The 24,327-nt window shown below is 49.8% G+C and overlaps 2 pseudogenes; both read right to left on the bottom strand.

Annotated features, from left to right (window-relative positions):
• Positions 1–5,152: 5,152 nt before the first annotated feature.
• On the bottom strand, positions 5,153–5,722 carry LOC147963244 (putative ripening-related protein 5 pseudogene; annotated as a pseudogene).
• A 16,810-nt stretch (positions 5,723–22,532) lies between these two features.
• On the bottom strand, positions 22,533–23,270 carry LOC125529625 (putative ripening-related protein 5 pseudogene; annotated as a pseudogene).
• Positions 23,271–24,327: the final 1,057 nt, after the last annotated feature.

Here is a 24,327-nt window from a genome sequence, read left to right as displayed (position 1 = left end):
CAAGCTATACGCCATGTCGGAGAAATCGGAGGGGCCAGCAGAGAAGAACTCGACGATGATTGCGGTGTCCATCAGCGCGGGGCCAATGTCACCAACGGTGGTCGGAGTAGACGAAGTGGTCGGGGTAGATGACGACGACGCTGGAGACGGTTGGTGCTTGGACGAAGATGAAGGGGTGGACGGGCGGCGGCGGCCGTGAAAGAAGAGCAGCGGCGGCGGTGCTCGAAGTAGGCGAAGAACCCTGACAGCGTGACGAACACCGGCGCGGACGGTGGCGTTCCCGCGCCAAGGGAGATGGCGCGGCGCATACCACGGAAGGTCGACGCACGGTGATGGCGGAGTGGACCGCGGGCCGCGGCGCTACGACCCGAAGGGGCGACGCAGCGACGGCAGGCGGGTCGGGGCGACGGCGGGGACCGCGGGGACCGCGAGCGACGACGCCGCGGCCCGAAGAGGCGACGCAACGGCGATTCGCGAGTCGGTGCAGCCGCGGGGACGGCCTCGGAGCGGCGGCGGGGACCGCGTATTGCGGCACTACAATCCGAAGAGGCGACGCAGCGGCGATGCATGAGTCGATGCAGCCGTGAGAAGAACCACGGGGCAGCGGCGCTGCGGCCCGACGGGACGACGCAGCGGCAGCCCGATGCTCGTTCGGCGGAGAAGCGCGCGATACTCGGGACGATCTTCACGGGACCTGCGGAGACGCGCGCAAGCAACTGGTCAGGTCAGTTGCACGGCATGGATGAGATGGATCACGGGCGAACGGGTGATCAATCCGGACACGCGCGATGTCGATGATGATGTACCGGATCGCCTGGTGATGATGACAAGCCTATATCGATGGCGCACATATGTGAAGCTAGCTTGGGCTTTGTACTCCAGTACATGAAGCGCATGCGGATGCTTTGATTCACAGGAGGCAGCAGTTGGTGTGCGTGATGGTTAGCAGACCAACGCATCACTGCGCGAGCGGCCGGCCGTCCAACATGAAGCCCGGACGCCAAGCAGCAACTGATCCGGGTGGATGGAGGCGGGGTTGATGGAAGGATCCCAATCAGATCAGGAGACGACGACCGACAGAAATGGACAACAGATGGAAGTGCGTATATGGACGTCGCTTGGGACACCGTGTGTGGCATCTGGCCGCATAGTTGAAGATGAGGCCGGTGTAGTTGCAACCCATGTTGAAGTAGAGGCGCGAAAAGGTCGACGGACGGTGGCGGACGATGCAAACCGATCTTAGATCGGAAAACCAAAGAGTAGACGTCGATCAAAGCGATCGGCGAGAGAGAGAAAACCCGGATCAAAGGATCGGGAAAAAGATTCTCTAGGGCAGCCGGCCAACACGGCCGGCGGACGAACCCTAGGTACGCGCGGCGTAGCCCCCGGTCCACTCAACAGATGACATGGGAGCTCCTGTCTCGAGCGAGGGCAAACAGAGATGGGGAAGGAAATGTGTGGAGGAGAGATGACGCGAAGAGATAAGGTCGTGGCGCTGGAGGGGAAGCGGTGGATGGGCCAGGGACATATGCTGAGCGGTTTACGTCTGTGATAGATTAGCCGATTGATTTTAATACTTTTTCATATTCATTAGGTCAGGAGTATTAAGTTAGGCAAGACATCTTTTTTTCCCTTGGGGCCAGTTGAGGCTGAAAATTTATCAACTTGATGAATTCGTGTCGAATTCGACGGACATGTAAACCGTGACCATCATGTGACATGACAGGCCCACTAATTATTCATGAATGAGGCCCCAGGCAAATCGCCCGACCCGGATTTACCTGCACGGTGATTCTGGCCGCAACCTTGAGCCTTTCCTCTGTATGTTGGCCATGGCACCAACGCCGGCCTCCACCTCACGAGATCCTCTCTTCGCCTTGTCTTCCGAGCCGCGGATAAGTAGCAAAGGTTGTGCGTGCATCGGCGTGTTAAGATGTTGTTGCCGCAAGTGACACGAGTGGCATGGGCCCGGTCTGCGTGATTATGGCGGCGTAGCAGCAACGATTGCATGCTTGGTGCTGCCTCATCGGCGTCCTACTCGCCCAAGAGATGGCGGCTAGTGGCGCTCAACACAAGCAATATGAAGATCGATGGTCCCAAGTCCTCAGGATAGTGCTCCCGTGGGTGCGAACTCACAACGGCATCATAGCGGTTGCTCGAAGCACTCCTGGTGGCATGATGCGGTGGTATGAGTTTATGGGGTGTCCTTCACAAGGCCGCAAGCTATCTAGTGGTGGTGTTGGCTGTCTCGGCGGCCTCCGCGGTTCTCTACTTCACGATGGGCACATGTGTCGGTTGCAAGCAGCTGGCTGGATGGCGCGGCATGCGGCTGTGGGGGCATGATGGTCACGAGCAGAAAATGATGACGTGGCAGCGAAGGCTACAACCTAATGCATGGCACTTGCATCGTTGTCTTGTTGAAGGTGTCTTCTAATGGTTGTTTGCTAGCCTTCAGTGGTTGGTCTCGACTTGCAGGATGGAAAGCCACGCCCTAGTAAATTGGGACCGGACAGACTATGGCGGCGCAAGGAGGTGTATTCGTTCTCAAAGGTGATATTGCGGAAGAAGTAGACACCGTCATAGGTGTTGCATTCATTTCTTATAAAGGTTCTTCCGTCATTGCCTATGTTTTATATTCCCCTTGTTGATCACTTTTGTCAACTTTACTACAATGGTTCTGTGCCTTACGATGATGTAAAGGCTGGCGATTTCAACCTCCCTTTCAAAAAAAAAAAATTGGTCACATTGTTTTTTCAGGAGGGACCCCATATTCACGCCCCACCTGCTCTAGCCTCAGCCTCGCTCTTGCAAACCAGCTAGAGCACACATAGTTGCCCTCCGCCATTGTCGTGTCCTCTCGGTGTGTCGCCATTATGTAGTGTGGTCACCGACATCCAAACGCAGGCAGTGCCACTATCGGGTCAGCCCGGCCATTAGCTTAGACTAGTCCCCTATTAAGGTTAACCCTCTATCCATATTGCCCTATGATAAGTGGGACCCCTATTTAATCCATCGGTTAAAATATAGCGAAGACACTGCCATGTGTGCCCCGCTTCTAGTTTGATAGTCTTAGTTGACTGGGTAAACATCGGCACATGGATCCACTTGGCATACATCGTCGCTAGGTCCTTGTGTGTGCCAACAGTTTTTTGGGATGTTTTGAGTTCAGAAATACTTTTAAAAATTCCAAAAAGCATTTAAACTTGAAAAATCATAAGAAATTGATATGAATTCAGATTTATGCAAATAGTATACAAAATGTTTAAAAATATCGCATATATGTGCATTTCATTTGCATTCATGTGTGAAAACCAGTACTTTAAACCTGATTCGGGTAAATAACTTAAATTGGCCTTTTAATACTTATTCGAGTTGTTGGAAATGCTATAACTAGTGCATTTGAAATAATTCAAATAGCTTTTGTTATGTTGCATTAGATCAATTTCAAATAACACTATGGCATGCCATGGATCTCATATCATGATCACTTTGGTGTCTTGATTGTAGTAGTAAATGCCTTGTCTTATGCTTTCCTGGTGTTTGTGCTTCTTCTTGATAGGACCCAAAGTTGATATGAACAATGAGAAAGATCTAAGCAGTGTGAGTCGCTGATGGAAGACAAGGAAAATCGCTTGATCATATGGGCGTCGACGACGTCTATGCCAATAGATGGAATGGATCCTGCCAACGTCGCCTTCATCTGTACCGGAACAACGGGAACGACCCCTCATTTCAACTGGCCAGGTGGGCCCCTTCCATTGGTGGCTCATCCCTCCACCTTTTGCATTAGTATTGTATGTTCCCATCAATATAAAGGATTCCTCTGCAAATATTATATTTCAAACAACGGGTGCCTCTACAAACTTTCAATTAAACTCCTAGATTATTCCGTAAATCCTCCTCATGATTAAATAATCTCAAAAGCACGTTACCATAGAATGGGAATACTTATGGTGATAACGGGCCACCCTGATGGAGGCCCCAAGTGGGAGAGAACATATCAGGTACTGGACCATTAATTCAACTGGAGCTGATATTTAATGGGTGAGACGCATTCAACAATGAGGTCCACCCACTTGGAGTCAAAACCCAGCTTAAAAGTAATACTTCTCAAGAAATTCCACTCCACCTGGTCATATGAATTGTGCATATCAAGCTTGACATCAAAAACACAAAACCTTCCTTTCCTTTTTCTTCTTTGTAGTATGATAACGCTTGTATGCCACCAAATCATTATTAGTAATCATGCACCATGGAAAGAAAGTGCTTGCTTATGGCGAGAATTATCTCGGGCAGCATACTCTTCAAACAGATAGCAACATTTCCTCATAACTTTATAAACTACATTGCGTGATGAAAAATGGCTGGAACTGATTACGGATTTGGGGTTATCAAATTTTGGAATAGAAACCACCATTTACAGTTACATCCATCCAGAACCATGCACGAGTTGAGTGCTTGTAACACATTATGGAATCATGCAATCATCTGTATTACATAGTTAGTTGATTTACTGAAACAATAAGTGTCAACACGCACGGATTATTCCTCCTGCTTTTGCATGGCCCTTGATTAAGATGCTCCATTTTGTTGATTGCTTGCTTAATGCTTGACTTGAGTAAATTGTTATGGGAGTTATACTTGCAGCTTGCAGCACTGTCACTCTTCATATGCTGCCACTTGCTGCAAACATGCTGCACTTTAGATGCAACCGCGCAAGAGAACGGTCTGTGTAATTCAACAAAATAGTTTCTACGAAGTTCACTGTATTTTTAGCTGCCCCCTGGACACTCGGTGCAAATGTGAATGATGTAGTTTGTTACCGTTTTGTTATACTTGTTTAGCTACCCTTGAAAATGAGTGTGTAGCTTTCTCAGGTGCCTCTCTCGTATGTTTCACATTCTCTATGCACCATGCTGCTCACTATTTATTATATGCATGATCGAAGAGCAAACATGAACTTGTCATCCGTGCTAAACCATAGGTGGCACTTTTTATTTTATAAATTCATGAAATCATATACAGAATCTAATAAACCTCCCAAGTATATGATATGTGTACACTGGACTTCCCTATAAGAACGAAAATTATATACATGACACTGGACCGATAGGTGGTATCAACAACCTGCGCTCACCTTTATTTTGGAAACTCACTCATCCGACCAGGTGATGCCCTCCATGCCGACGTTCTGGTCGAGCCCCAAGGCATTCCACACCGCAGGAGATGCGTCAACGATGTTGTTGGCACACGGGGGCTCGTAGTTGTGGTCTTCGTCGCAGCCATAGACGGAGTCGCACTCATCCACCACCTTGGCATACACAGATTTGCCATTGGCGGTGATGTTGATGCGATGCCCGCAACGGGCCATGTTCTTGAACCAGCCGGTGGAGAGCGCGACTACCATCTCCTTGTCGCTATGGTAGGCGTTGTCACACTCGGACGGACCGCCGCCGTCCTTGCCCTTCTCGAAGCTGTTGAGCGTCAAGACGGCCTTGGTGGTCGCGGTGACCGGCGGCGAGCAGTGGTACTGCGGGTATCTCTTGCCATCCTCGCAGCAGTCGGGGTCGTTGCTCTTCTCACAGTTGCCTGACTTTCCTGGAAGGTAGCCACTTGCATGGCACACACCGAGACCTGGGCGGAGCGAGGACGCGATGTGGGAGGTGGAGAGGGCCACCAGGAGGAAAACTGCCATGGTGGCTAGAGCTCTTGCAGTGGCCATCTTACCTACTGAACAGCGCGGAACTCTAACGCTCGTCTACTTCTTCTTTTTGCTGCTACAGTACTGGTTTGTTTCCCTCGATTGATTGTGCTGTGTGGTTAGACAGCTGCAGGGTCGACTTTAGATAGTGCTTCTGCTAGTTCAGTCATGAGCACCAACTTGTTGCATGTTCTCCACGGCAAATCATTGATGAGTTCAGACAGGGCACTGGTCCGCAACGTCTCAAATGGATTGTTATAATACTAGGTCGGACGTATATATATTGTGTCTCATTGAGCATGCCCTTGGGAAAGACAGACGGAGACAGGATTACACCGATGATAAAAATATTGCAGAACAGGTTCAAAGAACTGAATGAATTGATAGCAACATTCTTTATACTATTCTATTTCTACCACACTTCTTGCCGGTGCCTTCAACCATGACAGACACTGAGGGTCACTGAAATATAGAAAACTTTGTTAGATAGAAAACTTTGCCGGTGCCTTCAACCATGAACAGGTCCACTTATTATTCAGGCCCCACACTACTAGGAAAAGGTCTACTAATGGCGCACTGGTTTTGTCTACTAATGGCGCATTACCAGTGCGCCATTAGTAGCATGCCACTAGTATATCTTACTAATGGCGCACCACAGGTGCGCCATTAGTATGTAACAGCATGCACCATTAGTGTGCCTCCCGGGGGGCCATACGTAAGCATGGCTTTGTCATACTAATGGCGCATTCTCTGTTGATGCGCCATTAGTATCCTTTGGCATACTAATGGCGCACCTGGTGGTGATGCGCCATTAGTATGAATATTTGGTTTTTTTTCTTTTCTGATTTTTGTGCAGGTTACAAAATATATTATTAGATAGAATATAAAATATATTATTAGACAGAATATAGACAGCAGCACACAACAACATCAGATTCATCGAATTCAATAGAAGATTAGTCTCCGAATATAATTCATCATATTAGTCTCTGATTTAAAAAGACCGAACAAAGATAAAACATTACAAGTCTCAAGACCGCGAGTATCGAGTTTGTCTTCACATTACAAGTCGATATCGATCATCTAAACTACCATCACATAAAAGAGAGCTGTGGTCATCACGATGAGCATCATCGCGATCAAACTGGTCTTCATCCGGTTCCTCCAACGCTCCCTCCTCTCTCCCGCTAGATAGCGGGCGTATCTAGATTTGGCTTCCGCCCTAGTGGTGTACCCTTTGTAACTATTACCGCTGAAACGGTGAACCTGTCTCCGACACTCCTCCCAGTCATCGTAGACTCCGGGAACCTTACCCTTGTACACGACATACGACGGCATCTCTATGCACAAGCCAAACAATAGACAATACATAAGCAATATGTAAGTATGCAACAAAAGGATCGAAAGAGAAAAGCAAGACATTAATAGCACGATTCATGGTCCTACTAATAAATAGCATCGATTACATCTAAGTTGAACGACTGTCCAAACCAAAGAGACATACGAAGTCATTAAAGTATAATTACAACATGAGCCAATCAATGTTTCAGAACTACACATCACTACTTTCGACTCGACTCATCGGACAGGAACGTGGATGAAGCCGCCGTCTGTCGTGATGGTCATGAAATCGCGGTCGTTGTCACCCTGCATTTGTAGCATTTCATCTATCTCACTGTTGGACGGTTGATATCTGAGGAAGAACTGCCCCGAGGAATGAAGGACATCTTGATGGATGATGTCCGCAAACTCCGACTGGATGCGAAAGAATTCTTGTCTGAGGTCCGCGTCCTGGACTGCCGACAAGCTCGCGGCCCAATCTTTGAGATTATCTGGTAGCAGAAGTTGATGATGGTCCCTTACGATCGCCCGCATGTGATGGAGGGCGTAGTAGGCATCCTTCTGACTGTCAGGCGGCTGCTTGACGCAGCAGAACTTCGTATTGTGTGAGAACATGTGCTTGCCGTACTTACGAACTGCCCTAGTGAAGGTACCTCCAGATTTGGTGTAGCCGGGGAGAACATCATCAAGAACATTTTTGACATTTGTGTAGTCTATGTTGGAGTTACGGTTCGGGTCGAAATACGTGGCCATGGAATATTTCGGGCTTGAGAGGATGAGTGTGCAATGTGTGTCACTACACAGAACACGGAATGTTAGAAAAAAAAGAACGATCGAAATCTAAGAAATCATATGTTACGGGGCGGTTAAGGGATGACTTACTCGGGAAAGTAAGCCACAAGGAAGTTATCCTTATCTGGGTTTGCCAGAATGACGCCTTCGAGGTGTGAACTCGCAACTTGGCGGTCTTCGGCGCTGCTCAAGTGCTTGGCACGCATGTAGAAGGGGTCGACTATCACGATGTCCGGGGTCTTGTCTCTAATGATCCGCATCTCCATACTCAGCGAAAACAGCCGAACGAAGGTGTAGTGCAGTGGATGAAGGTTAAACATAGCAAAGATGTCATCAAACCGCAGGACGATCGTACCCCCGATGTCGCCATCCACAAAGCCCTTTCCCTCTGGCACCTTGGCCACGAAAACTGGGTATGCCACATCCTTCTCTCTGAGACACCGCTTCTCCAAAGAAAGAACACTGTCGTGCAGACTCCGCATAGCACCGATTGCAACATTCAGCATATTTGGTGGTAGCATCGCCCTACCCGCCACATGCACCCTCCTCGAGATATCCTTAGGTGAAGGTGGCCCGTCCTGAGCACGGATCGAACTCGGTGCCGGCTGGCTCGCACCGGCGCCCTTGTTAGTCTTTCATTTCCGTCCCTTCTTCTTGATCTCCTGTGATGGGACCGAGTTCTGTTCACAGACCGCCTTCTTGAGCGTGTTGGGGCTGATAATATTTCGCACCTCAGCTATCTGAGGCTCGGTGAAGGCGGGAGCTGGAGGCGTGTCCTGAGAACTGAACGCCAGACGACACCTGTTGCAATTGGATTTCTCCGCCGTACCAGCTAGATCGCGGTCGTCTTGGTTGGGTTCTTGAGAAAGAGGCCCGCAGAACTCGTCAGCGTACCCATGTTCGGCAAAGTACTTATCAACTTTGGTAAATGTACCGTCGTCGTTGTCGTCGCCGTCCGGATCCTATGCCATAGGGCTGTCTGGATCCTGTGCCATAGGGATGTCCGGCAGGTCCGGTAGCGTTGCTGCGATCTTGCCATGGCTTGGCGCCGGCACGACTGGCGGTCTTGTCTGTGGGGTGGTGTCCCCCGCCCCCAAACGAATCTGGCGCTTCGGCCAAAGCAGGGGCCAGTTTACGCAGGTGCTGAGGGTCATCTCGTCTTCTTCGTCGGCCCCAGCGGGTCGAATCGGAGGTAACAGCTCGTCGCAGCCTGGTAGCACACGAACCACTTCAACTCTATACATTGTGGGTGGCATCGGATTACCGTGGAACATGGGGTTGCCCGGTTGAACGATTCTGCCCTTGGCGACATCGACCAACTCGGCGCCCACGAAATGCAGAAGAGTGCAAGGAACGTCGGCGGTGCCCTGCGAAAACATGTATAGGGCGTCAGGGATGCCCAGTCAAAGGCAAGGAGATGAAGTCATCGGCCGAGAGGCTTGGTTACCGTGATGCCATCGAGCTCGGCTAATGTCGAGGCACCGCCAACGGCGGGCGTGCAACTGACGGAGGGGGCGCTTGCTGGCGAGGTGCCGGCCGGCGTACACCCGAGTGCATTAAGCTCCAATGCCCGTGCCGGCGCCGGAGACACGAATACCGCCTCCGCCGGAGACACCAATGGCGCCGCCGCCGGAGACACCAATGGCGCCGCCGGAGACACCAATGGCGCTGGCCGTGAAGCTGGGAATCGGGGGAGGCCCCTGTTGGCCGCCCGCAATCCACGTCGTCAGCCCATGAATCAACGTAGGCACCATGGCGTTGAGCGTCGTTCCAATTTGTTGTTGCACTTGCTCTTGGACAAGCTCCGGAATCCGCGCCACTTGTGCCTTGAGTTCTTCAACCTCGCGCGTCTGGCTTTCCGAGCTGGTCTTTTTCTCCTTCCGCACACCAGCGGTATAGTATGACCCCCATTTTATGGAGAAGCCTTTGCCGGCCACACGACCAGCTGATGTCGGCTTAGTGAGCTTATCCTTGTTTTTCATTACGTTCAACACCCTATTTAAAGGGGTGTCGAAAGGGGAGCTCTTAGACGACCCCGCGCTACTGCTTTCAGTGTCCTGCAAAAGGAACATGAACCATTTAGAAATATTGGGGATTAATTAGAGTGCAACCATATGGAGCTAATTACGCGGGGGTGTATTCCTTACCAGAAGAAGCTCAAGCGCCCTGGTCTTCGGATCCGTGGTAAGCTCCTTTGTTATCGGGTCCTCCTTGTACCGGGCCCTGACATAGTTCCTGGTCTGCTTGTCACCGTTGTATTTCTCGAAGCGGGGCGGTAGGCCTTGCTCGGCACGGTCCGCGTCCTCCTTGTCCCATATAGGCTCCGCCACTCTGTAACCGCCGGGACCGAGTTTGTGTTCCCCTAAGTTCAACTCCCGCATTTCTTTCCCCCACTGACTTGATTCGGAGGTTGCACTGCTCTCGCACTTGATCTTGAACTCCTTGTACTCATCTTCGCTCATCAAAGGATATTTCGCCTTGATCTTCTCATAACTATCACCTTTATCAATCATTCTCTTCACCGCGCTTTTCCAAGTAGACAGGGTCATGCTCATCTTCGTGAGGGCGGCACTGTTCACTTTATTCCCTGAGAGGTGTGTGTTTTCAAATTCGGCGGGGAACTTGTATCGTTCGTGCAGCTTCGTGAAGAGGAGGTTGCGCAAATTCCCTCGGTCCTTATGCCTAAGGTTCTCGGTGTTGATCGAGATGGTGCTCCGGAGAATGCACCCGAGCTGAAGCGAGTACCCCTTGACTATATGTTTGGGCTCCGTTGGATTCCCGTCGGAGTCCACTTGAGTGAATTCCTCCTTGAGGGTGCGTAGCGCATTCGGGCGCCGGTCCTTCCTTTGCTTCTTCGGTTGGCTGCCATCTGTGTGTGCGCCGCCATCATCAGTGGTGGCATCCTCGGCGGCACCATCAGTGGTGTCATCCCCGACGCCACTAGGGGTTGTGTAATCAGGATCGGTGTCTTCCGCGGCATCCTCATAGCGGTGAGGTTGTTCCTCCATCTCCTCGGACAGCTCCCAGAATTTCTTGCCGCCCGAACCACCGGCACCCTAAAAGCCTAAGCGTACATCATTTAGGTTCTCATCGACACCGAGGCATCCGGGGCAGCCAAGTTAAGTTTTCATCATTTAGGGTTTATCGATGCCGAGGAACCCTAGGTTGGGCCTAATCACTTGGCACTAATCACTTGGCTCTATTGCCACCTATGGTTTAATGCAGCAAGAATAAAGGGGCAGTTGATCCTACTTAACTAAGTACTAAGATACCCCGGCCCATGCATTAGTAGCAAGTACCTCATATGTTCGATTTTTAGCAAAGTCATGCTAAAATTCATGGAAAATTTCAGCATGACCTTTGCTGAAAATAGGACATATGGAGTACCCGAATTTGCCGGAACGGAAGTTAATCGACATTCCGGCAAACTCAAGGGCCTCTCGGGGTACCTGCAAAATCATCACGACACAATGGTCGGAGACAAAACCCAGCCACAGACCATTTTCTGAAACATATTTTTGCCATGGCAATTTTGAATCAATAGACATACTTCTCAAAAGAGGCATGATCAAATTCTGGTGCCCTTGACTTACTAGTACTTATCTCTTATAACTGATGAATGTGCATTGAGTCCAGAAGCAAAGACTCTATAGTGAAATGAAAAAAACCTTGGAAATATATTTATGATAACTCTAAATGGATCAGAAGGTGCAGATGCACTTGTAAAAAAAAGTATGCATTTGCAGCAGCTTTGTTCTGATTATGGCACCATTCTGTTAAGAAGGAAAAATAACATTATCATCCCAATTCATGGTTGACCAGTTCAGAACTAATGCACATTGACCACATAATATTATTTTGCAACCACTCAGTTTGTTCTTGACTGGGACACTTGAAGCACAAAACAACTAATGCAGAGCTAGGTCTACTTTGGTTCTGACAGATCACATCCTGGTGCATATGTGGGGTTTTTTACTTAGAAAATACAGAACTTCTATTATTGTTTTTATTTTTAACCAGAGCCTAACCACCTCTACAGTTTACAAACTAATTCAGATAATCACTAATTAGGAAGATTGGTGATACATATGATGGAATTGTCAGTTTAGTGTTCCACTGCATTGGTTCACCTGTGATTTCGTGATGGCACTGGCCATACCTTTGGTCATTTTCGTTGTAAATATTCCAGAGTTTGACTGCAACGATGCTTAAACAGCAAGCTATTATCTTACTGATCTTGTACATATCTCCAAGTCTCTTGGGATCTTGTCCAATATTTTCTAAATGAGGCGATAGCTAAGGAAAACTAGTTCAGGCTTCTTGCTCCAGCTGGCAGACAAGTTAATGTAGAACTCTATTTTTTTCTTAGTTGGCACATGTTTGTCTAGTGTGAACCTCAACTAATAAAATTGTTGTGTGTTAGGACCGTACACTAGAATGTTAACCTGTTGTACTGTAAGTATAAAAGATAACAAACTAACATATGGAGATTGTGAGAGAACCTAGAAAAATGCACTCCTCTTATAGTGATGCACAAACTAGAAACTGTATACCAAACACACAAATAGAAACCCAGCTCCGGGAACTAGAGTAGCATATTCAGTAAATCAACTTGTAGTGGGAAGTACAGCAAGTTTAATCAAGTAGTCAAAGACAATAGGATTAGTGTACTGAACCACGGAGCAGAGGTGGAGCGGAGACCGGAGTTGAGGTGGCCGGAGTTGAGGAAGACGACGGTGACCCGAGGAAGAGGACGAGATGGATCCGGTGTTGTGCGGCTCCTCGGCGATGGCGGATCCGGTGCAGTCCCCCTCCTGGATCGGCTGCGACGCGAACAAGGACACTGTTACTGCTCTGCTCTGCTCTATGTAGCAAATCGACAGTAGCCAAGAACAGACCTTCCAAGTGGCGAGGTCCCGATGCGCAGCGCCGACGAGATGGCAGACCCGGCCTTGCTCCGCAGCCACGGCAGGAAAGCACCGTCCTCCTTCACCTGCGGGCGGCAAATTTGATTCCATCGACATTTAGCAAAGGGGCGGGGGGGATGGGGGGATTTCTTCCTCTCTTTCTTTGCTTGCGGTGAACCCTAGCTAGCCCAGATAGCTCACCTTGGGGATGGCTGCGAGGGGAGCCGAAGCGGGTGTGGAGTGGGCGCAGGGGTCTTCGGAGCAGGCGTGGGGGAGCCGGAGCGGGTGTGGAGCGGGCGCGGGGGTCGTTGGAGCGGGCCGGGGGTCGTCGGAGCGGGTGTGGCGGCGGGGGAGGGAAGGGGGGATCGGGCGAAGGGGTGTCCAGCTAGACACTATAGCAATGGCGCACCACCCTCTGGTGCGCCATTAGTATTTTTTTTTCTGACAGCAATGGCGCACCCTCCTCTGATGCGCCATTAGTAATTTTTTTTCTGAAAGCAATGGCGCACCCTCCTCTGGTGCGCCATTAGTAACATTTTTTTTCATTATTTCTTGTTGCATCTAATAATTTGTTTTTTATCAAATTTGTTATTTTCATGAGGATTAGAATAGAAGATATCATCAAATATCATCAATTGTTTTTTGAAAATATCTTCAAAAAGTGGGGGAGGGTGCGGGTGTCGGCGCCGGTGGTGGAGCGGGCCGGGGGAAGGTGAGGGGTGTCGGCGGCGGCGGTGGAGCGAGGGAGGGTGCGGTGGATCGTCGGCGACGGTGGAGTGGGGGAGGGTGCGGGGGGTCGTCGGCGGCGGTGGAGCGGGGGAAAATATTGAATATGAAAAAATATCATCAAATTTGAAAAAATATTCATGAATTCAAAAAGTGCCCATGAAATATTCATGATATCAAAAAGTGCCCGAGAAATTAAGGCTACAATTTAGATACAATCGATCTTAGCTAGCTATCTGTTCACAATCTTCTTGCCCTTCTTTTTCGCAAATGGAGTTCTTCTGTGGAACGGACGTGCTTTAGGTAGGGTGGTCCTGCTTCTTCTTGTGGTGTATGCTGCTACTTCGTCGTCGTCGTCATGTTCGATCTTCGGGTCGCCGTACTTGTCGAAGTCTTGCTCATTGGCTACTCCATCCATTCCGATGATCTTCCTTTTGCCTCTCCTCACGACAACACGACTGGGCTTTGACGGATCGGTAATGAAGAAGCATTGGTCCACTTGTGAAGCCAGTACCCATGGCTCATTTTTCACGGTGACGTTTGCGCCCGCGGTCTTGGATTTGGCTTCGGGTATAACCATGGTGGTGAAATACCGGTCTTCTTTTAGGACGCTCTTGGCCCATCCGACACGGAACATCGGGACCTTCTCTCCAGCGTAGCTCAGCTCCCAGATCTCCTCGATCCTTCCGTAGTATCTGTCCTTGTCGTTACCGGTGTAGGATTCCATCGTTACCCCGGAGTTCTGATAACCATCGCTCTTCATGTCCTTGTCCTCGGTGTAGAATGTGTAGCCGTTGATATCGTACGCCTCATAGGTCATCAGGTTGTGCTCGGCGCCCTGTGACAAGGCGAATATGAGTTGTTCTTCCGTGGAAGAATCCTCATGTAAAGGGTACGACAGAAGCTTCTGCTTGAACCAACGCGTGAAACATGAGTTGTGCCCATTGAGTATATCTCCGTCCGTCCTCTGTTGGCCTCGGTCATTGTACGTCTTCTGAATAAACGTTTTGTGCTCTACCACCCAAGGATCGACCACGTCTATGTGTTGTAGCGCGACTAGGTTTGCTCTTTCAAAGTCGGCGAGTCGACCCTCGAAGTCGACATGCATTTCGCGGCGACCCTCACGGTGACCCCATCCAGTGAGCCTACCGAGGTGCCTGTTGATGGGCAGACCAATGGGGTTCTCGATGCCTAGATAATTCGTGCAGTAGGAGATGCACTCTTCGGTCAGAAAGCCCCTGGCTATACTTCCCTCTGGACGTGACATGTTGCGAACGTATCCTTTGATGACACCGTTCATCCTTTCGAATGGCATCATGCTGTGCAGGAACGTCGGCCCGAGTTGGATGATATCCTCCACGATATGGACCAGCAGATGCACCATAACGTCGAAGAATGCGGGCGGGAAGTACATCTCAAGCTCGCCAATTGACTTCCGAGAGATGACGTCGAAAAAGTTGCATAGGCCAAATAGCGTTTCATGGACGTGCGCGTCCATGATCCCATGGATTGCAACTGGAAGTATCTGCGTCATCAGCACGTGACAGTCGTGAGACTTCATCCCGCTGAACTTCTGCTTCGCTGGGTCTAGGTATCTGCTTATCTTCCCCGCGTAACCGTAAGGAAGTTTTACTCCTAGGAGGTAGGTGAAAAACTGCTCGATCTCCTCCTGACTTAGAGTGAAGCACGCGGAAGAGTAGTCATTTCCGGTCTTCTTGGCCTTTTTGCCTTTGCGACGACTTTCTGTGTCCTGCTTCGCCTCATCATCATCATCATCATCATCATCATTAGCGTGAAGCTCCTGCCTGATGCCCATTGATTTCAAGTCTGCCCTTGCTTTCGGCCCATCTTTAGTCCTCTCTGGCATGTTGAGCAGGGTACCAAGCAGACTCTTGCACACGTTCTTCGTGATATGCATGACATCAAGGCTGTGAGGCACACGGTGGATCTTCCAGTACGGCAAGTCCCAGAAAACAGACCTCGTTTTCCATACCTTCAGCAGCAGCTCTGGTGCCTTTCGCTTCTTTCCCGGCTCTGGCGCCTTTTGTTTCTTTCCCGGCAGTGGGCAGTCTTTCCAATTTTTCAACAGCTCGTCTATTTCCTCGCCGCTCCTCGTACACGGGCGTTTTCGGGGTTCGGTTTCACCATGGAACAGATCCTCGCGTTTCCTCCACGGGTCATCGTCGCGAAGCCACCTTCGATGTCCCATGAACACGGTTTTCGAAGACCCGGGATCTCTATGTAGCTGGCGATACGTTGTGTCATCCATGCACCTTACGCATCCAGAAAATCCGTGGACTACCTGCCCCGCGAGATATCCGTAACCGAGATAGTCGTGCACCGTCATGAGTAGTGCGGCTCTCATAGGGAAATATTCTTTCTCTGCGGCATCCCACGTATTGGCTGGCGTTTTCCACAGCGTGTCTAGCTCCTCCTTCAACAGCCCCGGATATAGATTGATGTCGTTCCCTGGTTGTTTCGGCCCTTCAATTAGCATACTCATGTGAATGTACTTTCTCTTCATGCACAACCAGGGGGGAAGGTTGTACATCCACACAAACACAGACCAGGTGCTATGTGTGCTTCTCTGGCTGCCAAACGGATTGACTCCATCGGTGCTCGCGCCCAGCAAGATGTTCCTTGGATCCTTCTCAAATTCTGGGTATTCGAAGTTCAACGCTTGCCACTGGCTCGCATCCTTAGGGTGACTCAGCATCTTGTCTTTTTTATTTATCTCCGGATCATTTCCGACATCTTTCCGCTTCTTCTCCTCCCTATCCACGTGCCAACGCAGGAGCTTTGCTACCTTAGGGTCCGCGAAATACCGCTGCAGACGAGGAGTGACCGGAAAGTACCACACCGATTTTCGAGGAGCTTTCTTCCTCTTCTTGTATCGAGTGACGCCGCACACCGGACATATGGTAGACTCCGCGTGCTCGTCCCGATAAATGATACAATTGTTCGTGCACACATGGTATTTCACGTGCGGTAAATCCAGAGGACACACGATTTTCTTCGCCTCCTCGAAACTGGTCGGGCACTTGTTCCCCTTGGGAAGACGTTCGTGCCAGAATGACATGTTCTCGTCGAAGCATGCATCGGTCATTTTGTGTTTTACCTTCATCTCTAGAGCCATGAGCGTTACTTTCAAGCGGGTATCCTTGGGCCTGCATCCTTCATACAATGGAGTAACCGCGTCTATCTCCAGTTGATCCAGCTTGGCTTTCACTCGGGCGGCAGCTCTTGTGTTATCCATCTGCTTGAGAAGCAGCTCTTGAATATGAGGGTCCTGCACCCAGCCTCCATCGTCGTCTGCTCCGGCATCTTCATCTTCATGATCATACCCTTCGTCTTGATCTTCCTCATCATCATGTACGACATCTTCTACATGATGACTGTGTACAGCATCACCGTCGTGATCATGTCCTGGAGATTCTTCGTCTTCTCACTCGCCCTCGCCGCGGTGGTACTTGTCTTGTTGCCCTTCCTCATTTCTTGCCCGGCCCCGGCCATGGACGACTTCATAGTCATCTTCATCACCTTGCCACCGATAGCCATCCATGAAATCACGCAAGAGCAGGTGGTCCCGCACCTGCCCGGAATCCGGGTCCGCAATAAGGCTCTTCAGCTTGCATCTTCGACACGGACATCTTATCTCCGTCTCGTTCTTTTGAAGCATCTCGGCCTTCGCGGAGCTCAAAAACCTATTCACGATGCCTTCAGTCATCGTGCAGACCATGGTCGCCTGCAGGGTAGAGCAAAACGATATTTTAGAACCAAGAAAAAATTTGACATGACCTTCCCTAAAAATAGGACCAAAAAGAATGCATAGTGCCAAAATTCTCGCCGAAACGGATATGAATCAAAACATTCCGGCAAAATATTGGCAACTATCGCATTTCAAATACCGGTACCTTCAAACACAAACATATATGCAACACCACAAACGCATGCAACACCACAAACATATATAGATCTAGCTAGGCCACAAAAAGTGCATGTGCACGTTGTTGGAGCGAGCTAGGGAGAAAAAAAGTAAATCTACATCATGAAGATAGCTTTCCCCTTACTTACCTATCAAAAAAAGGTAATTTCACCACTTAATTTTGATGAATCTATGGTGGAAATGAGGTGAGGAGGAGGAGGCAGCCCAAAGCTTGGAGAAGGAGGTGGAGGGAATGAAGTGGGGAAAGTGAGTGGGTAGATGTGGGGCTGTCCAATGCGCCATTAGTAACCCTGGTTAGTAATGGCGCACCTGCAGATGATGCGCCATCAGAAATTTTGCAAAAAAGTAAAAAATATAAATATATATACTAATGACGCACCGTGTAATAGAGCGCCATTACTAGTTTAAACTAGGTATGGCGCACTGTGAAACGGTGCGCCATTAGTAGTTTTGCAAACAAAAGAATAAGAAAATATTACAGTAATGGCGCACTCTATGCCTGGTGCGCCATTACTAGTTAGAACTAGTAATGGCGCATTGTCGATCTGATGTGCCATTAGTATGTATGGAAAAATGGAAAAAAATTAATACTAGTGGCGCACCCTGTTTCTGGTGCGCCATTAGTGTCTTCCACAATAATGGCGCATCACCAACAGGTACGCCACTAGTATATAGTAGTGGCGCACTACTTTCCTGGTGCGCCATTAGTATCAATCCTATCTATAGCCCTTTCCTAGTAGTGCCAGGTGAACCGCTCGATCCGGATTTTCCTAGTCGGTGATTCTAGCCGCAACCTTGAGCCTCTCCTCTGTACGTTGGTCGTGGCGGCAACGCTGGCCTCCACCTCGGGAGATCCAATCTTCACCTCGTCTTCCCAACCACGGATAAACAACAATGGATGTGCATGCGTCGGCGCGTTAAGACCTTGCTGCCACAAGCGACGCGAGTGACGCGGGCCCAGTCCATCTGATTGTGGCGGCACAGCAGCACCGGCTGCACGCTCGGTGGTGCCTCATCGGCGTCCTGCTTTCCCAGGAGATGGCGGCTGGTGGCACTCAACACGGGCAATATAAAGATCGATGATGTTGTGTCCTTAGAGCACATCGGGACACCCCAACGTAATCAACCGAAAAGAAAACCGGGGGAAAACAAAAGACGGAAGAATAAAAAGCATGTTCGCCCCGAACATCTTAAACGCCCAAAACTTTCAGCAATTTGGAAATCTATCCAGTTTAGTCTCTCACAACACTCTAGGAAGTAGACATAGAAGAACTTTGAGAAATTACGACACCTATGTGGTTTAGTTTATGTAGTTATATTCGGTAGTCTGTCACAACAATTTGCCATCACATTGACCAAACTTCCCTTTTATTTTTGTTCTTTGAAGCAATACTCATATGGCATCAAAATAATTTCCGTAGTCATGCACCCTGAAATGAAAGTGCTCTACATTGGCGAAAGTATCACGGGCAGCATACTCTTCGAATGATTAAGCAACATTTCTAAGATAACTATGTAAACTAAATTACAAAGATATTGGCGGAAACTACTTAGCGTCCGATGTTATTAATTTTCGGGACAAGGGCCACCATCATACTGTTCCACCACTCCGGTATCATGCCTGAGTTGAGCGCTTGTAACATTATGAAACCATGGAATCATCTTGATTGCACATTTAGTTGCCTTACTGAAACATTAAGCATCAAAAAGTATGTATTATTTGTTGGAACAACAGCCCTCTCTTCTTTTCTAGACTAGAAATAGAAGAAGATACAAGACACAAGAAATTCCGGGCCGGCGCACGAACGCCGCCGTGGGCGCCTGCACGCCCAAATCTTCATTATCTTTTCAATGGCTACATGGCTGGCTCGGCTCCACACCATCCTCACGGTGACTACCAGCTGCTTAAATAACACACGGCTACACACATCAGGGCCACCCACGCACTAACCAACTAAAACGCCACACGGGCCACTAACCCACGGCCTGGCTAACAAACTATGCATGCACACAACTAACTCTATGCATGCGCACATCACACGCAAAGCTAGCTACCACGCAACCGCGCCACACACTGTGATCCGTATAGCCCGGCCGCGCGTATGCCACGCACTCGTATGCACTCAACACAGCCGGACCAACCGATCCCTATGCCCACGCCCTGCATAGACCGCACATGGCGCACCCGACGCCAGTCGTCATCGCTGGAGCATGGCTTATTGCCAACACTCACCCCCTAAGCCATGACCTCGTCGTCGCCGAAGTTGTTGCAACTCCTGTCATTGTCGTCGTCACGAGCGTGGCCCAGCCCGCGGATCCGACCTGGCGCAACGATGCCGGTCGCACCGCCACGGACGACTCCGGTGACACACGTCTGGCGTCCCTCTGCACCCCGCACGTCCCGCGCGCACACGAGGCGCCCGACGCCCCAGTGCGTCCGCACATCCCGCGCGTACCTGACGCGCCCGACGAGTCCGACCACACCAGTGCGTCCTGCCCGTCCCGCGCGCATCCGGCGTGCCCGACGAGCCCGACCGCACCAGACGCTCACCACGCGCCGCCTCCGCGTCTGCCATGGCAGCCGCTAGCGACAAACGCCGGAAGGATGTAGCCGAACTCAAGCACGGACTCAAGCACAACGGCGACATACGCCTCCTCCCAACGTCAACCACACGCTCGTACGCGCGCCCGCGGTCCCAGCGCGCCCAACGCGTCCAATGCGCACCCATAACATGCACTGGTCGTGCCCGGCTCGCCGCCGCGGCTTATTGCCCTGCACCGCCGCGGCCTCCATGCCGCCATGCAGTGCCTCCAACGTCGCCACGCCGTGCTGCGCCGCCGCGCCACCACGCAGCGCCTCTCCGGCCTCCGCGGTCGCCGCACGTACGATGTCACCGCCCGCCGCCTCCGCCACGCGCCATGACAGCCACAGCGCCGCCCACCTCCATGTGCCGACACACGGCCCAGAGCTCCGTCGCGCAGCTGCCGGCGAGCGCCGCCATCGCTGCCACGCCTCCGGCATGGCAAGCACGCCCAAGACACCAAGCTCTGATACCAAATGTTGGAACCGCAGCCCTCTCTCCTTCTCTAGACTAGAGGTAGAAGAAGACACAAGACACAAGAAATTCCGGGCCGGCGCACGAACGCCGTCGTGGGCGCCCGCACGCCCAAATCTTCCTTATCTTTTCAATGGCTACATGGCTTGCTCGGCTCCACACCATCCTCACGATGACTACCAGCTGCTTAAATAACACACGGCCACACACATCAGGGCCACCCACGCACTAACCAACTAGAACGCCACACGGGCCACTAACCCACGGCCTGGCTAACAAACTATGCATGCACACAACTAACTCTATGCATGCGCACATCACACGCAAAGCTAGCTGCCACGCAACCGCGCCACACACTGTGATCCGTATAGCCCGGCCGCGCGTATGCCACGCACTCGTACGCGCTCAACACAGCCGGACCAACTGATCCCTATGCCCACGCCCTGCATAGACCGCACATGGCGCACCCGACGCCAGTCGTCATCGCTGGAGCATGGCTTATTGCCAACATTATTAGTTCCTCATGCTTTCTTCAGATCCTTGACAGGGCCGGCCCATAGGCCGGGGTACCGGGGCTCCCGCCCTGGGCCCCAAGGAGGTAGGGGCCCCGACCCAGGTAGTAGAACCCAGTGTGTTTTTATCTCGGGCCGAAGAAATCTAGAAAAAAAATATATAAAAGGGCCCAAGGTGCTGTGGTGCAAGTGTAAAGCCCATTAAACTGGTGGACATACGAGCAATACTCACGCAGAAGTCAAATCGGTTTCCACTGGATCCAAAAGTCCCTCGTTCTCCTCTGTATTCGGTGACTCCTCTCCTCCCAACTTATCCTAAATTCACAATCCATGAACAACGCCGCCCGTTTCGTTGTCTTTCAGATTCCAAGGGCACAGAAAGCGATTAACGGGTGATCATCGATCCTTGCAATCAGAGAGATCTGCATCTTCCCTGTAATTCTCTTCCTTAGTTTAATGATTCTATTTCAAATAGCTTTGCTCTCCATCTCTGACTCTAACTCCTTCAGATCTGCTGACTTGCATAGGTCTTCTTATAATCTTCTGCTCTTCATTGGTTCTGACAAAGCATTAAGGAGATTAGGAGAAGGGGAGACGTTAATTCAATTCATGGGGTTGGCTTCTCATTTGTGCTGACTATTGTGGCATTCTTACAAATTCACATTATGCCATATGATATCCAGGTGCTTTTCTGATCTGTATTGAACATATTTTACGTGCCTTATATGGTGACATGTCTTGTCAAAAGCATTTCTCTAGTAGTAGTGATGAAAATATAGGGAAAAACATCTATAGATGAACAAGTAGAATTACCAAAAAAATTGGTTGACAATTTTTTACCGGACGAGTAGTTCTTTCAGGAATCACTGCAACTGGCAATATATATAGTAAATGTTTGAAATTCTCTTGGTCCATAAATAAATTGTAGAGGTAGTTTTACCATTCAAAGATAATGGATCAATCTATTCCATCTACTGAATATTTACTTTGGTTTTGACATACAAAATATTTTCAGTTCATGTGTGTCAAGAAAAAAAAATCAAGGGCCCCTTGTTGTCTTCCTGTCCCGAGCCCCGTATATATGTGGACCGGCCTTGATCCTTGATTAAGCAGCTCCGTTTGTTGATTGCTTGCTTGATACTCTCGACTTGAGTGAATTGTTATGGGAGTTAAGTCTGCGTCATGGAGCAATCTCACTCTTCCTGCGCTGCATACATGCTGTAATTAGATGCAACCGTGCAAGAAATATAATGCTGCGTAGCATTAGACATAATATTTTCTATGGAGTTCACCGTCTTTGGTAGCTGCTCAGTGGAATGATGTGCTTTTTAACAGTTTATCATACTTGTTCAGCGACCCTTGAAAATGAGTATACAACTTTCTCAGGTATCTCATGTGTTTCCAATTCTTTATACACCACACTACTCACTATTATAGCCTTGAAGAGCACACGCGAACATCTCACTGGTGCTAAACCATAGGTTGCACTGTTTATTTTATAAAATCACGCCATCATATACATAATCTGATCAAGTCACCCCGTATAGGATCTGTATATACTGGACTTCTCTCTGACAGCGAACATTATACACATGACACTTGACCGACTAGTGGTACCAACAACCTGCGCTCACCTTTGCTTCAAACGCTCACTCATCGGACCAGGTGATGCCCTCCATGCCAACGTTCTCGTCGAGCCGCAAGGCATTCCACACTGCAGGAGACGCGTCAACAATGTTGTTGGCACACGGGGGCTCGTAGTTGTGGTCCTCGTCGCAGCCATAGACGGAGTCGCACTCGTCCACCACCTTGGCATACACAGAGTTGCCATTGGCGGTGATCTTGATGCGGTGCCCGCAACGGGCCATGTTCTTGAACCAGCCAGTGGAGAGCGCAACGACCATCTCCTCATCGCTGTGGTAGGCGTTGTCACACTCGGATGGACCGCCGCCGTCCTTGCCCTTCTCGAAGCTGTTGAGCGTCAAGACGGCCTTGGTGGTTGCGGTGACCGGTGGCGAGCAGTGGTACTGCGGGTAGCTCTTGCCATCCTCGCAACAGTCGGGGTCGTTGCTCTTCTCACAGTTTCCCGACTTTCCTGGAAGGTAGCCACTTGCACGGCACACACCGAGACCTGGGCGGAGCGAGGACGCGATGTGGGAGGTGGAGAGGGCCACCATGAGGAAAATTGCCATGGTGGCTACAGCTCTTGCAGTGGCCATTTTACCCCAACAGTGCTGAACTCTAACGCTCGTTTACTTCTTCTTGGTTGCTGCTACAGTACTGGTGTGTTCCCTCGATTGATTGTGTTGTGTGGTTAGACAGCTGCAGGGTCAACTTTATATAGTAGTGCTTCTGCTAGTTCAGTTCTGAGCACCAACTTGTTCCATGTTCTCCACGGCAAATCATTGATGAGTTCAGACAGGGCACTGGTCCGTAACGTATCAAATGGATTGTTATAATACTAGGTCGGACGTATATATATCGTTTCTCGTTGAGCATGATCCTTGGGAAAGACAGACGGAGACAGGATTACACCGATGATAAAAGTAGAGTTGCAGAACAGGTTCAAAGAACTGAATGAATTGATAGCAACGTTCTGTATATTCTATTTCTACCACACTTCTTACCGGTGCTTAACCGCGACTAACACCATGTGAGGGTCACTAAAATATTGAAATTTTTATTAGATACATATAAGTATTTATGTTAAACTATCATGTGTTTTTATTCCACCAAAATACTATAGCACAGCTCGATGGCAGACACTGTTTCTTTTTTGCTAAGCTCATCTAGTTGGCGCAGGTCTCATCGCGTGTTTGTGCAAGGCTTTTTCCCTTGTCCTTATCCTTACTGAAAAGCCACATACGTGCATGTCTTATTCATGCGTTCTTGAAAATGGTATACCTCCAGAAGGAAATAAAATGTACAACTTGGGGAGAACATAGATAATGCTACCACGAGAGGTGCAGTTCCTTGCTGGTGCAACACATATTTTTGCCATTTTTATTTGCACCTATAGTTACGTGGGACTTCCTCTTCCAAGCATACTGGCTTGTCCAAAATCTGCACCGATGTAAAATGCCACATATTTATTAGATCGGGAGAGTGAGACATCTCTTTTTTTTCCTTGGGGCCAGTTGGGGTTGAAAATTTATCAGCTTCATGAATTCGCGTCGAATTCCACGAACATGAAAACTGTGCCCCATCATTTGACATCGTATGTGTTCTCTCTCCTGCAGAGCCTAGTCCCCCGCGGCAGGTGGTGGCGGCGCTTCGGCGATTTTGTTTCCCCCGCGGCAGGCGGCTTCGCGGTCTGGTGCGTCGCGGTCGCCAGGGACGGCGGCGG

The sequence above is a fragment of the Triticum urartu genome, chromosome 6A (assembly GCF_056163025.1).
Source record: "Triticum urartu cultivar PI428250 chromosome 6A, HENAU_Tu73, whole genome shotgun sequence".
Taxonomy (NCBI): Eukaryota; Viridiplantae; Streptophyta; class Magnoliopsida; order Poales; family Poaceae; genus Triticum; species Triticum urartu.
This window is presented reverse-complemented; position numbering and strand designations above follow the sequence as displayed.